Source organism: Malus sylvestris, chromosome 16 (genome assembly GCF_916048215.2).
Source record: "Malus sylvestris chromosome 16, drMalSylv7.2, whole genome shotgun sequence".
NCBI classification, from domain to species: domain Eukaryota; kingdom Viridiplantae; phylum Streptophyta; class Magnoliopsida; order Rosales; family Rosaceae; genus Malus; species Malus sylvestris.
Genome location: NC_062275.1, coordinates 11125156 through 11141898, shown reverse-complemented (window position 1 = coordinate 11141898; position 16743 = coordinate 11125156). Strand labels below are relative to the sequence as shown.

At 35.7% G+C, this 16743-nt stretch overlaps 2 long non-coding RNA genes across 2 annotated transcripts; both read right to left on the bottom strand.

Annotated features, from left to right (window-relative positions):
* Positions 1-6198: 6198 nt before the first annotated feature.
* Positions 6199-7762, bottom strand: LOC126606822 (uncharacterized). The gene is made up of 2 exons (XR_007617384.1): positions 7578-7762; positions 6199-6815 (listed from the first exon to the last, which is right to left on the bottom strand). It is a non-coding gene; the product is annotated as an uncharacterized LOC126606822 (long non-coding RNA).
* Positions 7763-10379: 2617 nt separating this feature from the next.
* On the bottom strand, positions 10380-14344 carry LOC126606823 (uncharacterized). The gene is made up of 2 exons (XR_007617385.1): positions 14160-14344; positions 10380-13397 (listed from the first exon to the last, which is right to left on the bottom strand). It is a non-coding gene; the product is annotated as an uncharacterized LOC126606823 (long non-coding RNA).
* Positions 14345-16743: the final 2399 nt, after the last annotated feature.

Genomic DNA, 16743 nt, shown 5'->3' with positions numbered 1-16743 from the left:
GGTACTAGACTACTCACCCGTTAGTACCTAAATATTATCCTCTAAAAACAATTGCTTTTCTGTATAACTTAAGCTCCAAATTCAATTTGCACCATATATTAGTGGATGATGTCAACATTAATGTAGAAAACGAATCCTAGAATGCGACATCTAAACCAAACAAATTTGATTTGGGCTATGCTTAATTAAATGATCAGCATTAGTCATATTTAAACTTCTTATCACCACAATGATTTTACTTTGATATAATTTTATTCTGTCAAAAATGGGAACCAATGGGCATTCAGAAAATTGTAAATTAATTTCATAGACATCGACCGAGTAAAACTCATTTAGTAAGCCGATTCCAAACATTTGGTTTTGAAGTATGCTCTTTGACTATTTAACAGAAAAATCTAAAGGCAATAGAACTATCGACCGTATGCACCACAAGGTCCACAACCATTCAATATTTCCAAAATATAAATATAAATATATAAACTGCAGGTTGACCATATGCATGTCAATAATTCAGTCCCATCTATCTGCATACTTAAAATTCTATGAAAAAAAACAAGTGAAGCCGTATAAACCTTACGAAAGTTCACACCTTAAATACTGAAACACATACATAAGATATGAAGTATAATAAAGTGGTCAGTGACAAGATATATGTTGGCAGGTTTGATAGAACTCAAATGTGGCAGTTGGAAGTTAGGGTTTGATCGGTCATTGCTGCCAATCATAAAGCAAGTCCGCAATAAGACAGCGGTCACTAATGATTCTTCTGCATTTATAAACAATAATGCGGAGAGAAAGATAATCTTAGCCCTTTTTGTTTAATAGAGAATGCACTACAAAGGTGGTCTGAATCGTTCTTAGTGATCAAAAGGCCAACCGCATGCAATATCTGATGCCTTTTAGTTCAAGATAATAAAAGAATTAGCTGAAAGAAAAAAAATTAGGGTTTATTAATTTATTGAAGTTGCATACATTCAAGGCACAATTAATGAATTATATACCTGTGTACTAATTAATTTATATACGTGAACAGGGAATAATATTGTTCCTGGTATATATTCAAGTTTGGAATTTATAATTTTTTTGTTGGAGGAATTTAGAATTGGAAACTTGAGGAAAAATACCTACAAGAAATTTCGGCTGCCACATAATCTAAAATTATAATTTTCCTCCAAGACTGTTCTTTGTATCAAATCCTATAGTGCAAAAGCTCTAGGTAGTAATGAACAGTAAACATGCAATTGTATGAACAAAATTGATGCCGCATAAACTTTTGGAGGTTTGTCTCTCCTTCTCATATAGGATGTGGGACAACTTTCAATCACACAAACAATTATTACGAATACTAGTAGAAGACGCAAGAGTTATATTCATTAGTTTGGAAAATTTTCTTTCTCTATAAAATGAATTGTATGGACCATTTTGTTTGATCGAATGCGAAATAATTTTATGTACACTATTATCATTATGCAGACGCCCTTATTTATTTTTGTTCCTTACCAAACTTATTGTTGATTTATTCAACTCAAATGCAAAAATAAGCAGCAATGTGCACACAAAGAGATGAGTATGCATACATTACTTTCCAAAATGACATTACTAGACATGTTTAATTAATCATGTTGGATAACTTGACACAATCACTATGCTTTAACTTACTAACTTCGGGTGTATATGATTGAAAGAGCTTTTAATGAAAGTGTTATTATAACCAACTTTAGTAAAAATATAAGTGAATCCTGAAGAAAAAAACACTTCAAGTGCTTCTTACAAGAAGCACATAACTAATATTTTTTTTCAAATGAACTTCAAGAGATTTTGAAACCTAAAAACTCTTTCACCAAAAGCTTTTTAATCATTTTAAAAAAAATTTCAAATGAGTCATTCGTATTAGTTTTGAGAATTATATAAAATGTAGCTATATTTCCCTTAACCTCTTTCATTTTCCCAATAACTTGCTCATTGACTTTTGGCTTAAAAAGAAACCAAAAGAATGCAATGCAACATAGATGTAATGGCATGAAATATGGTTATCATAGAAGCCTTGTAAGTTCAAGGAAAACATAACAAGCCACCCCAAATCCCACTTGTAAAAGGGCTCGAAACAAAAGCTGTTTTCTGTGCATTAAACAAGAACAAATAAAAAGGAGAAGATAAAACAACGCTGTTTGGTGTCGTTGAGCAAACAAATATTCAAAGATTTGACTATTGACCTATTGCGTTTTGAGTTTTTCAGATCCCCACTGCATGTGACTCGGGAACCCTTTAGTCAAATTTAAATTATGGGTCACCTTCGATGTGTCCTAGGGGAGTCTATGAACATCTATCAGATAATCAGTGAGTCACCACGCCCCCAATGCATGTCGTGCTTTACACGATCTCCAAATAGTAGGGTTTCTGGTATTTGGTGCTGTTGAGATGCATGTGAAAGGAATATATGTGAAACCCTAGATACTGTTTAGGAATTCAATTTACCCTTTGTTTTTCGATCTCTCACGTTCTCCCAAGATTACCTATTAAGCAAAACAGAGTCAACTAGGTCTCAAATATAACAATGTTGTATTTTATTTTTCAAAGTGTTGTGATGTGATTTTAAAAATACATACACTAACAGAAGAATCTTACTTCAATGGATATTGTATATCCTTATGTGTTTGTCTGGCTCATCACACGACTAATCACTTATTAAAAAATGAATACAAATTGATATACATCTCGTTGTAGATAAGTTGTTCCCGCTACTAGTTCCTCACTCCTTAGACAGCCACCCATTCTATTAATACAGAGTAACTAAAATGTTAGCTAAAGAAAACTCTAATCTGAGTGTAATTAGTTACGAACACACCCAAAAAGTAAACAAAGAACGCCCACATATTACGCAAGTTTTATGATATGCATATACGTCAAATCTCGTGGAATATTGCAAATTTGGAAAACTTTTTCAGTAAATTAGGTGTTATATAATGAGGGAAAATATCTTAGCTACCTATGAAGTGATGTCATGCATGACGACCCTCACAATCAATTACAACTGTAATTAATCAATCAAAAAAGGTTTGTTTTGTTTCCAAAAAAAACAAAAAAAAAAACAAAAAAAAAGTTTGATTTTGGAGTGTCTTTGTACATGTCAAGCAATTTTGCTTGGTTAGGTATGTTTTAATTTGTAACACTTCTGTTAAAAGCATATTCAACTGACATAGCCTAGCTAAAAAATAATAATTAGACATGACATCCATATACTCTTGTTCTTTTTTTTCAAATCACACAATATATAAAATAAATAAAAAGAGTTAGTCTACGATACTTCTAATAAAAAAGTTATTGGTATTTTTTTAGTTTGAACGATGATTTTGTAATATGTTCATAGATAACACTTTACAGTGATAGTGTACCAATGTAAACTAATTAGAATCAATCACAGAATACAAACACCAGAGAAAAGATGATCAGGGAAAGAGAGACAGAGAGAGTTCTTGAGATTACATAGAGATAAGCTAACAACTATATACATGTCTAAAATTTAACAGCTATAACAGCTTCCAAGATAAGCTAACTTTGTAACTGCCTATGTAATCTATTGACAAGTATCAAGCTTATAGCCATTGATCATATACTCCTAACATCCCCCCTCAAGCTCAGGAGCTAAAAACTGAAGCCTGAGATTGAAGCAATGCTTCTGGAACAATGGTGCAGATAGTCCTTGGTCAAAATATCAACAAATTGTTCATTGGAATTTACACACTGAACTTGCAGAAGTTTCTTGGCCATCCTTTCCCTTACAAAGTTGAGGTTCCACCGTAAAACTAATTGGCAATATGGGGAATCGTCCATCTTCTTATAAGTCATTGCAAGGTTTCTTCTGGTGACAATGTGAGACTCTTTTACCTTCACATTCTCACACGCCCCCTCACACGTGGCGAATTGTCAAGCAAAACACATGGACAACATGAATTGGGTGACATGGAGGAGCACATATGGTTGCTAGGCTTCACAAGTGGACCAACCTGGCCCTGATACCATGTAAACCAACCAAAATCAATCACAAATTATAGAAACCAGAGAGAAAGATGATCAGAGAAAAAGATAGAGAGAGAGTTCTTGAGATTTCTTAGAAGAAGAAAGGAAATGTATTTCATTCACATTAACCGTAATACTTCTTACAAGCTTAACATATATACATGTCTAAACTTTAACAACTATAACAGCTTTCCAAGATGAGTTAACTTTGTAACTGCCTATGTAATCTACTAACTAGTGTCAAGCTTACAACCGTGGATCCTATACTCCTAATAAATAGAATGTTCACAATGTAAATACCAATCTTCTTACAATATTAAGTGTCGTTGAATGACATGGTAAACTATAAATGTTTTATCATTATGTAACCTTAATTAGACTGTAACCTTTGCGATTGTAGCGTAACACTACATTCGTTGTAATCCAGATGTTGATGTTATCATCATATTAACTTGAATGTATTGAGTCCAAAAGTAAATAATGATGATTGGTAATTTTATAACGTCCACTAAACAAAGGAACCGATGCCCTTTTAATTTTTTTTGGAACTTTAACGAAAAGCTCCCAGTACTGTTCACTTTAACGAAAAATCACATTTTTACACTAAAAAGTCAATCCTAGTACTATTCACTTTACTCTTTATTTTGTCCTTAATGTTAAAACTCAAAGTTTTCAAACCCTTTTCATTAGTTTTTTTTTTTCTTCTATAAATGACCCAATGAAAAATGTTTTTTTTTTTTGTTGTTGTTTTGTACACTTCTAAACACATCCTAAGTCAAGTTAGCAATCTAAGATATGTGCTTCTAGGAGGCTTAACACAATATGTCACTGTCATATGGACATGAGAATAAACATTAGTTAATTACATAATAATAAATCAATAAGGAATCATTTGCTAACTATTTCGTTTTCAGTTTTTTAGTTTTTGGTTTTCTATTTCACCTTTTTGAAAATTGAAAACTGAAATTTTTTTGGGTAACTACTTTCTGTTTTCAAAAAAAAAACAAAAAAAAAAAAACATGGAAACCAAGATATGAAAATTCGAGACCAAATTTGGAAAACTCAAGAAAAAGTCAACAAAGTTCAACGGTTTTCAATTAGTTTGTAGGAAGGATGATGCATCATTAATTATCAATGACATTTGAGATAGATCTGTTTCTTCCAAGTAATGCTATTCATATCATGTTTTTGTACCATATTTTAATATCACCTTAGGTGGCATTTGATGTGGACAACCACATCATTTGAATTAATCAAATTTTTAAATTTAGTTCATTATTTAACAATCTAATAATTAAGAAAAACTAGTTAATTAAATAATGATTGTGGTATACGAGGAGTCTTTCTCATTCATTTCCTTGGGGTTTGCAAATTTTTCAAATGATGTGGCTGTATACATCAAATGTCACCTAAGGTAATATATAAATGTGGTATAAAAACATGGTACGAATAACATTACACATTTCTTCTATAACGTAGCTGAACCATAAAGTAAACCACAATAGTCATTGGTGACACACCCCGTCCCGAAGGAGGGCATGCTGGCCGTCACGTGAGAGTGACGTGACCATTTGCACAGTACGGAAGCTTTAAGATACAATTTATAAGTTGATACACCCGAAGGTGAGTCCTAATTTTGTCCAATCTGTCAGAACACCGTCGAATTCCTCGTAGTCACCACACCTTTGTGATTCCTGAACCTGGAGGGGCGCAAAACCAAAATTGAGTGGGTCAGTAAAACAATTCTTTTCCAAATCCAAACATTTCTCAAAACGTTGTAACCCCTCTCCGTAAAACCTGTATACTTTCCCAGAAATGTAAAATATAAATATACATATATATTCTCAAACTTCATTTTTACTATCTCAACATTTTTCTTTATCAATCATGCCATGCCACATCATCTCAACATTTCTCATATTAATTATGCCATGCCACATCATCTCAACAGTAATAAGGTATGAATGCATCAACATAATCATATCAGGTGCAAGAAAGTAATCAACCGTAGGCCCTCTAATAGCCCTGTACGGTTGAACCTAGAGCTCAAAATCTATCATTATCACTCTACCGGAGTCACCTCTGTGACCCGTCCGGCCTTCTGCACGCAAGTTACGCTCTAGTGCTTCTCATAAATCATCTGTGCACATAATCTAAGGTCACCCACCAGTCGGAATCTCACTAACACTCTCGCGACTGGTCTGTCGTACCCACTCCGCGTGGACTGTACGACTAGCATCTACTTGGATCCAAGGCGAGCGTGCGATGCGGTGAATACCATAAGCACTAAATCATGGTGCAGGATTTGAGCTCAATATATATCATCATCATCATAACAGTAATTAAATACTCATCTGTGCGTCCACCGCACCATTTCATACATATGCATCATAAATCAATTCTTACCTGTGCGTCCACCGCACCAATTCATACATATGCATCATAAATCAATTCTTACATGTGCGTCCACCGCACCAATTCATACATATGCATCATAAATCAATTCTTACATGTGCGTCCACCGCACCAATTCATACATATGCATCATATATTAATTCATGCATGGCATTTCAACTCACATTTCTATATACTTTTCATATCAATTCTATGCATGGTATTTCACTTCCCGTTTTTCCACATAACTCATATGCATTTCATTTTAAACATATTTTCATTTCAATTCAATTTCTGGGAAACGTCAAGTATATATATATACGGAAAACAAAACTGCCCACTCACCTGGAGTTCGTCCAACAACTCCCTAGCACCACACATCAAGGCGTCATGACGATCGCCGCCTAGAATAGTAATCAAATCCAGGCTCAGAATTCATATCGATAGAATACATAACTTATATAAAATATGTCACTACGTTGATCGATCCGAAAGATCTGCCACTCAGATTTTAAATCCATAACTTCCAGAGGTCCACATTATACCTCTAGGACAACATCCTAAAATTTCATTACCATCCAACGGTCGGATCTCCGTCAATTTCCAAAACTAAGTGACGGTTAACATTTTATTTTATGAACTTACAACTCCAATTCCGGAAGATCCGTAACTCGGATTCCCAATCCGTAAGTTCCAATAATCCTCAAACATTACGTATTGCAACGTATTAAAGTTTGGTAACGATCCAACGGTCGGATCATCAATTCACATTTTCACCTAATGCGAAAACTATAAAACGTTATTCGAACACCTAACCAACAATCCTTAATAACTTTCTCATACGGTGCTCAATTTGGGTATATGAATATACCACAGTGATCTACTCGACGTCACGGACGTCGACATATTTTTAAAATAATTTTTTACTGTAGCACGCGCCCCCACGCGCCAAGGAAGGCACGGGTCCACGCGCGCCCACGCGCACCTTCTTCCTCGCGGGTTCGCCGAACTGGTTTTTCCGGTGGCCGGAAAACTGGGGAATTTTCAAATGCTTCGTTCTCCTTCATTTCTCAACCATTTTCTTCGTATAATATATCAATTTAAAGCCCTCAACATGTAGAATCACAATATACTACTTTTAAGCTTCAAAAACAACTAAATCTCACCGGAAAAATCCAAGCAAAACCGGCCAAACTTAACCCTCGTGATCCCGACGTCCAAATCCTTCCAACGAAGCACTCCGAGCTTCCTTGGGACCTCACTAAGCTCACTATGAGCTTGGATTGTCCTGAAAATCAACCAATTCAAAGCTCATGAACAGTACACATTCACGGCAACTTTAGAAACTAGGGTTTTCGAAGTGAAACTTACCTTAAACTGGTACCTACGTGATCGTGGAGTCCTCAGGAGTGCAATGGTGGTTTTAAATCCGGCGTTGGTAATAGTTTTAGGTGGTTTTGATGGTTGCCCGTGTGTTCGAGAGGGTGAGAGAGAGAGAGTGAGGTCTGAGGAAGAGAAAGAGAGTATGAAGGACAGTATACGGGAAATGGGGAGGGAAATAAGGAATGGGGATCCCACGTGGTCCTTTTCCAATCCCCAACTCTAAACCACAAAATTTTAACCTAAAAATCTAAGTTCCATCCTTATTAAATTCCATTTTATTTTCAAAACTTAGGAACCTAGATAATTATCAACTTTAGCTTCACATACTTAGTATTTCTTAAGGGCAATTTCGTCCATTCACAGCCACGAATGTAATATTTTGGAACGGGCTGTGACAATCTTCCCTCCTTATAGAATTTCGTCCCCGAAATTCCAGCAACCAACTAAATCAACCATACTCCAACAATAGCTTCGGGTAAATCTCTCTCATCCGATTCTCTTTCTCCCACATAATTTTCTACTGAATGATTTCCTTCACAAAGCTTTTACCACTTACTCTGTCTTAATTCTCAGGACTTTTTTTTTTTTTTTTCCAATCCAAAGTCGTCCTTGGTTCCTTATCAAGTCGAATCCAATTTAATTCTCAATAGTTGCACTAGAATCTCATGTGACGACTCTGCCACCTAGCGACAACGCATCGAACACAAAATACATTAAGTACCGTTGCCCTGTCTGGGAAAAAGTTATTACTCAGCACTGGAGTAATTGTACTAACTTGGTACATTGACCAACTATCACTTCAAATTCGATCATAACCATCTTGTGTACAAGGAAGCTTGTACACATAATCCAAAGTAATATCTTTCCATTTCCACTGCGAAACAGAAAATAATTATCTCAATCCAAAGGTTTATCTCTTTCTGCCTCAATCTGCTGACCAAATAAAACTGTCGAATGGTATGATAAATCTTATTACTTTTGGAATATTGCAGAAGTTGAACAGTGAACTTCGTCCAATATTTGCTTGCTTCAAATCCTCAGCATTAGGCACATACTTTTTGTTTTCTTGTATCCACATACCATTTGATTCACGAATCATATATTCATTCTTTTTCCCTTCTTTCTCTGCCTTGGTTAATTCTTAAATTTCTTCGTCAAGCATTTGAGTCTCGAGTACGACCTTACCAAAAATGCCTAACTTGAAAATTAGCAAGTAGAGCTTCTTCTCGATCTCCAATTCTCAACTTTACTTCAGTTGATTTCCAATCCCCAAGAAGATAATCTTGGCAAGCGTACCAAGCATTAATTCTTACTGGAGTCTTCTCATCAAGTGCTTCAGCTACAACAATTCACGATCACCCTGATCGTACAATCATAATCACTAAGTAATTCAATCCACCTTTGTTGCCTCATATCAAAATCCTTCCGAGTAAACAAATATTGGAGACTCTTTTGATTTGTAAAATCTTGCATTCTTATCAACATATAATGTCTCCATAACTTCACAGCAAGAATGGTAATCATGACTTCCAAGTCACCCGTAGGGTAATTCATCTCATGAGATTCCATTTGTCGTGAAACGTATGCAATCACCCTAACATTTACATCAACATGCATCCAATACCATTCAAGAAACATTACTAAAAATTTATGATTACCACTATCTTCTAGGATTACTAAAATACGTGTATGAGTGAGGAAATACTTTAGTTGTTAAATCCCTTACTCACAATTTCCTTCCCACTCATACATAACCTCTTTTCTCATCAGTCTCGTTAATGACAAAGCAATGACTAAAAATTCTTTCACAACCATCCAAAATAGCCTGGTAAGCTAAGAAATTCCAAATCTCAATTACGACTCGTGGTTGTTCCAAATTCTCAATTTCTGCTATCTTTTAAGGATTCACTTGAATACCTTAAGAATATATAACAATTCTCAGAATGCCACTTGATTCATTTAACTTTAGCCTTTGCTAAACTTAGCATACAACCAACGTTCTCTCAAGGCATTATTGGAATACTTCATCCATCAACTCATAAAACAGCATGAGTATCCATATAGCATCACCAAACTTCATAAAGACTATAACAAGTCCAGAAAACCATCTTATGATCAACGTCACTTAAAATATTCAATTGGTAGTAACCAGATCTCAATTCAATCTTTGAATCTTCGCAATTTACTTCTGAGCTGGTTAAATAAACATCAGTACATCACCATGGATAACGGTTCTCAATCGTTACCCGACTCCATTGTCTATAATCAATGAACAGTCTCAAGATCCATTTTCTTCCTCACCAACAAACTGGGGCTCCTCAAAAGTGTTGTACTAGGTTGAATAAAACTTTTATCAACCAATTCTCTCAACTGAATTCCCAATTCCCTTAACTCATCATGAACCAATCTTTAACATAAATTTATACCTGGCAACAAATCAATAATGAACCTCATATCTCTGCCTGAAGACAATCCAGGTATACTTTCAGAGAAGACATCAAGAAAAGTCTAACCCTTTCGACATTATTCACACTACTCCAAACAACATCATTTAGCACCACATGAGCTAAGTATTTTTGACAGCCTTTCAAAACAATCTCTTTGCTTTCACAGCATAAATAATGGCTGAACTCACTTCACTTTGCATACTTACAAAAGTAATCTCTGGTCATCCAGATCGATGGAAAGTGACTGGTTTCCCGTAACAATCCATTTAGTCACAATTATAACCAACCACTCTAATGGAAATAATTTAACCGACACAATACATACTTTATTAATACTGAACATTCTAAATAAGTACAACATTAACATAAAATAACCTACCGGTTTGCTTGCTTAACGAATCCACGAATGAGTTATTAATATTACGGTCTGCAGCCCGCAATACTGATAAATCATCGTTGTCTCGATAAGTAGGCAACCACTCACAAAGATATAACATTACTATTTTGTCACTCAATGCAAAATACATACACTCGTCTCAACTACATTTATTTACCACTCTCTAGGTAATATCATTCATAATAAGAAATATATCAGCCGAAGTCAACTAGAATGACCAATACGGTTGATTCAACTCTTATCTCAATAATACGTCGGCCGGATCCACTCCGCGTGGTCGGTACGGCCGAGCCTATAACTCACTAATTTCTCATGTGTCAATCGAATCCACTTCTCATGGTCTGTACAGCTGAACATATAACTCATCAAATCTCTCTGTACTCACGGTCAATCCGACCAAACTACTAAGTCCATAACTCTGCTGAATCGACACTATGATATCATGGAAAATTATTGAGTACAACTGATTCTAGGGACGATTCACAATTCTGTGTCCCCTCTGTTCACATAAACACATTCATTAATTTCACATTTCCCAAAGTGTTAATTTTGTACCTGCTGCACAAAGTACATTTCCTTTACTCGAGACACCTTGTCTCAAATATCTGGGATTACCAGTATATCCATCACTTTTACTCTGACCAGCGACATTAAAACCTCAGCTGGAAGAATTAACTCTAGCTTCACTTCTTTCGAAGCTCTGAATCTTTCTATATCCTTGATATGACGAATCATTAACTTTATTGTCTTCTTTTAATTCCCATTCTTTTCTTATTCTTCTTTATTCTCGTTGCTCATGTTCTCAGAGTCCTCAAGGCTCAACAACATCTAGCATACTCCTGATAAGAACTACAATGGATAGTGGTCACCCAAAATACCACTTCCCTTTTTGCCACCCAGCTTAAAACAACATAACACCTCCACCAATAACAACCATATCTGGATGGAACGAGGCAAGTCTGAAAACTTTCTATAATATCCCTCGATCATCACCTTCCTTGTCTCATATTTGTAAACTCTTGTTTACTACCATAGATAAATGCCGGAGGGATAAACTTTTCCTTAAAAAATTTTAAATCGGCTGATTCCTCTGGTGACAACAATTAACATTCCTGTTTCCACCAGGATACAATTTCATACCCAAAACCAGGTAGTCGTCTCGACCCACCTGTCAGAAGGAAATTTCCTTTGACTTGCATAACCTGAAACATCTTTTCCAAATGGTTAAACCGTTACTTCGCTCCCTCAGGTTCATCATTTCATAAGGTGATTCAAATTCAACTCATAACCCGTCTTAAAATGTCCATTTTGATAATTTTCCGAATCACCATAATAATAGTTTCCCCCAACCCGCTAAATCGGGGAGACTAAGTTCCTCTAACTACGTGGTTTGCTACGAGGCGGTGTAGTTCTGACAGAATTCACTAGAACTTCTCAAAATGTCCAAGATTGCAACCATGCTCTGATACCAACTGACACACCCCGTCCCGAAGGAGGGCATGCTGGCCGTCACGTGAGAGTGACGTGACCATTTGCACAGTACGGAAGCTTTAAGATACAATTTATAAGTTGATACACCCGAAGGTGAGTCCTAATTTTGTCCAATCTGTCAGAACACCGTCGAATTCCTCGTAGTCACCACACCTTTGTGATTCCTGAACCTGGAGGGGCGCAAAACCAAAATTGAGTGGGTCAGTAAAACAATTCTTTTCCAAATCCAAACATTTCTCAAAACGTTGTAACCCCTCTCCGTAAAACCTGTATACTTTCCCAGAAATGTAAAATATAAATATACATATATATTCTCAAACTTCATTTTTACTATCTCAACATTTTTCTTTATCAATCATGCCATGCCACATCATCTCAACATTTCTCATATTAATTATGCCATGCCACATCATCTCAACAGTAATAAGGTATGAATGCATCAACATAATCATATCAGGTGCAAGAAAGTAATCAACCGTAGGCCCTCTAATAGCCCTGTACGGTTGAACCTAGAGCTCAAAATCTATCATTATCACTCTACCGGAGTCACCTCTGTGACCCGTCCGGCCTTCTGCACGCAAGTTACGCTCTAGTGCTTCTCATAAATCATCTGTGCACATAATCTAAGGTCACCCACCAGTCGGAATCTCACTAACACTCTCGCGACTGGTCTGTCGTACCCACTCCGCGTGGACTGTACGACTAGCATCTACTTGGATCCAAGGCGAGCGTGCGATGCGGTGAATACCATAAGCACTAAATCATGGTGCAGGATTTGAGCTCAATATATATCATCATCATCATAACAGTAATTAAATACTCATCTGTGCGTCCACCGCACCATTTCATACATATGCATCATAAATCAATTCTTACCTGTGCGTCCACCGCACCAATTCATACATATGCATCATAAATCAATTCTTACATGTGCGTCCACCGCACCAATTCATACATATGCATCATAAATCAATTCTTACATGTGCGTCCACCGCACCAATTCATACATATGCATCATATATTAATTCATGCATGGCATTTCAACTCACATTTCTATATACTTTTCATATCAATTCTATGCATGGTATTTCACTTCCCGTTTTTCCACATAACTCATATGCATTTCATTTTAAACATATTTTCATTTCAATTCAATTTCTGGGAAACGTCAAGTATATATATATACGGAAAACAAAACTGCCCACTCACCTGGAGTTCGTCCAACAACTCCCTAGCACCACACATCAAGGCGTCATGACGATCGCCGCCTAGAATAGTAATCAAATCCAGGCTCAGAATTCATATCGATAGAATACATAACTTATATAAAATATGTCACTACGTTGATCGATCCGAAAGATCTGCCACTCAGATTTTAAATCCATAACTTCCAGAGGTCCACATTATACCTCTAGGACAACATCCTAAAATTTCATTACCATCCAACGGTCGGATCTCCGTCAATTTCCAAAACTAAGTGACGGTTAACATTTTATTTTATGAACTTACAACTCCAATTCCGGAAGATCCGTAACTCGGATTCCCAATCCGTAAGTTCCAATAATCCTCAAACATTACGTATTGCAACGTATTAAAGTTTGGTAACGATCCAACGGTCGGATCATCAATTCACATTTTCACCTAATGCGAAAACTATAAAACGTTATTCGAACACCTAACCAACAATCCTTAATAACTTTCTCATACGGTGCTCAATTTGGGTATATGAATATACCACAGTGATCTACTCGACGTCACGGACGTCGACATATTTTTAAAATAATTTTTTACTGTAGCACGCGCCCCCACGCGCCAAGGAAGGCACGGGTCCACGCGCGCCCACGCGCACCTTCTTCCTCGCGGGTTCGCCGAACTGGTTTTTCCGGTGGCCGGAAAACTGGGGAATTTTCAAATGCTTCGTTCTCCTTCATTTCTCAACCATTTTCTTCGTATAATATATCAATTTAAAGCCCTCAACATGTAGAATCACAATATACTACTTTTAAGCTTCAAAAACAACTAAATCTCACCGGAAAAATCCAAGCAAAACCGGCCAAACTTAACCCTCGTGATCCCGACGTCCAAATCCTTCCAACGAAGCACTCCGAGCTTCCTTGGGACCTCACTAAGCTCACTATGAGCTTGGATTGTCCTGAAAATCAACCAATTCAAAGCTCATGAACAGTACACATTCACGGCAACTTTAGAAACTAGGGTTTTCGAAGTGAAACTTACCTTAAACTGGTACCTACGTGATCGTGGAGTCCTCAGGAGTGCAATGGTGGTTTTAAATCCGGCGTTGGTAATAGTTTTAGGTGGTTTTGATGGTTGCCCGTGTGTTCGAGAGGGTGAGAGAGAGAGAGTGAGGTCTGAGGAAGAGAAAGAGAGTATGAAGGACAGTATACGGGAAATGGGGAGGGAAATAAGGAATGGGGATCCCACGTGGTCCTTTTCCAATCCCCAACTCTAAACCACAAAATTTTAACCTAAAAATCTAAGTTCCATCCTTATTAAATTCCATTTTATTTTCAAAACTTAGGAACCTAGATAATTATCAACTTTAGCTTCACATACTTAGTATTTCTTAAGGGCAATTTCGTCCATTCACAGCCACGAATGTAATATTTTGGAACGGGCTGTGACAATTGGTGTATTCCTGTAAAATTCAAATACGGAATAGAAATTTCCCAAAAGACAGTATTGGTTTGGTACTGAGGTGCTTTTATAAAAAGTGGGTATAAAAAAAAAAAAGCTAAGCTCAAAAAGGTGTTTGGTAAACACTTAAAAACAGCTTATTTTCACAATTTTGGATAAAAAAAAGTTGAAAACGTGAAGTAACAAAAATAAGCTTATTCCCACAGCACAAGAAAAGCAGTTTTTTTTTTTTTTTTTGCAAAGCATAGTAATATCAAACCAGCCTGAAGAACAACAAGAAAATATGAAAAATATAATTAAATATTAAAAACTTGATCATGGAAAGAAAGAAAATAGGATAAAGAAAAGAAATGAAGAGAAATAAACAAAAGAAAGAACAAAGGCTCCAGACACTGGAGTGCGTGTAATGGAAGCAATCGTAGAATATATACTACTCAAACCGCGTAAAGTGCATGTGATTTGAAACTTGGAAGCCTGATTAGATAAGAGAAATGCTAAGGAGAGTCTCCTTAGCATGCCAATATTATGGATTTTCTGTTAGTTCTTGTTTTTTGACACAATTTTCATGCTAATATTATAAAATATTGTACAAAAAACATGAGATTTCAGATAATTCGTAAATAATTTTACTTTGAGAGAGTCTCTTTAGAATTTCTCCATCAAATAAAGGTGAGCCTTTCGATTTGATCTCTAAGCATCCCTCTACGTAGTCTATGCTCCACAACTTTTTATATAACATTATTAAGTACGAATACATGATTTATTTATTTATTTTTTTTTTTTGCAAGGGTGTCGTATGAATTATTATATTAGGGGCCTATGTATGTCGTGGCAATAAATTAGTATAATTACAGTAAATAATTTCTGTCAAAATTCTAAGAGAAATAATAAAGAGACTCTTACAAACATGGAACTTACTACCACCTCATACTTTTAACACAATATTTTATAATATTAGCACAAAATTAATGTTAAACTATAAGTTGGCAGAGAATCTCATTTTGAGAAGGCCCTTAACATTTCTCAACTTCCAAAAACAGTCCAGTAGTCTGTTACTAATTAATGTCAAGAACTACTTGTGACGTCCAATAAGCGTGAGTTTATTAAGTAACATGCTTCAACAACTTAATGGAATAAAAATTAGGGAATTTTAACGAAAAGCTCCCTGTAATGTTCACTTTAACAAAAAAACCACATTTTTGCTTTAAAAAATCAATCTTTGTACTATTCACTTACAACACATTTTTGTCATTTTCGTTAAAACTCAAAATTTTCAATCATTTTTCATTAGTTTTCCTTAAAAATTAACTATCCTTTTCATTGAGTTACGACACTTTTTGACGCTCCAGCTATTTCATTACACGACGATATATATATGTCCAAATGATATACTTATCTTGATGAAAAGATTTTAGTGACTGAAACAAAATAATAGAAAAGATTTTCTCCTTCAAATAAAATAAAAAATGGTTCCAAAACAATCATGAACTTTGCCTTTTAATAAACAAGACAACAAATGGATTCATACAAAAGAGTTATCGGTTTTCATATTATCATAATTGTCATATAAACTGAATAACTTGACGTTTACCTTGCTGTTGAAAGTTTGTTTAAATTTGAAAAGTTTCCAAGCCGCTTATCAGATATTAACGGGTGATAAATACATAATCTCTTAAGAGAAAAGTAATTTCCAAGGATAGAGAAAAACAAAGAAAAAAATATCTCCCCTTGTCTTGTAATCGGCGGCAATCTTTATTTAACTTTTTGCACTCTCTCTCTTGTCATTTTATCCTTTCTTCTAATCATCTTGATCCTCCGGTCATGTCGCTTTTTCTCCGACGAGAAGAGTTTTTGTACTTATCGTCGCTCTCTTCCTCTATCGATAAGAGCTTTTGTGTAAGTCATACTCGGAGCTTTAAGGGGCGATTGTTGTTCATAGTTGAGGTGTTGGATTAAGTC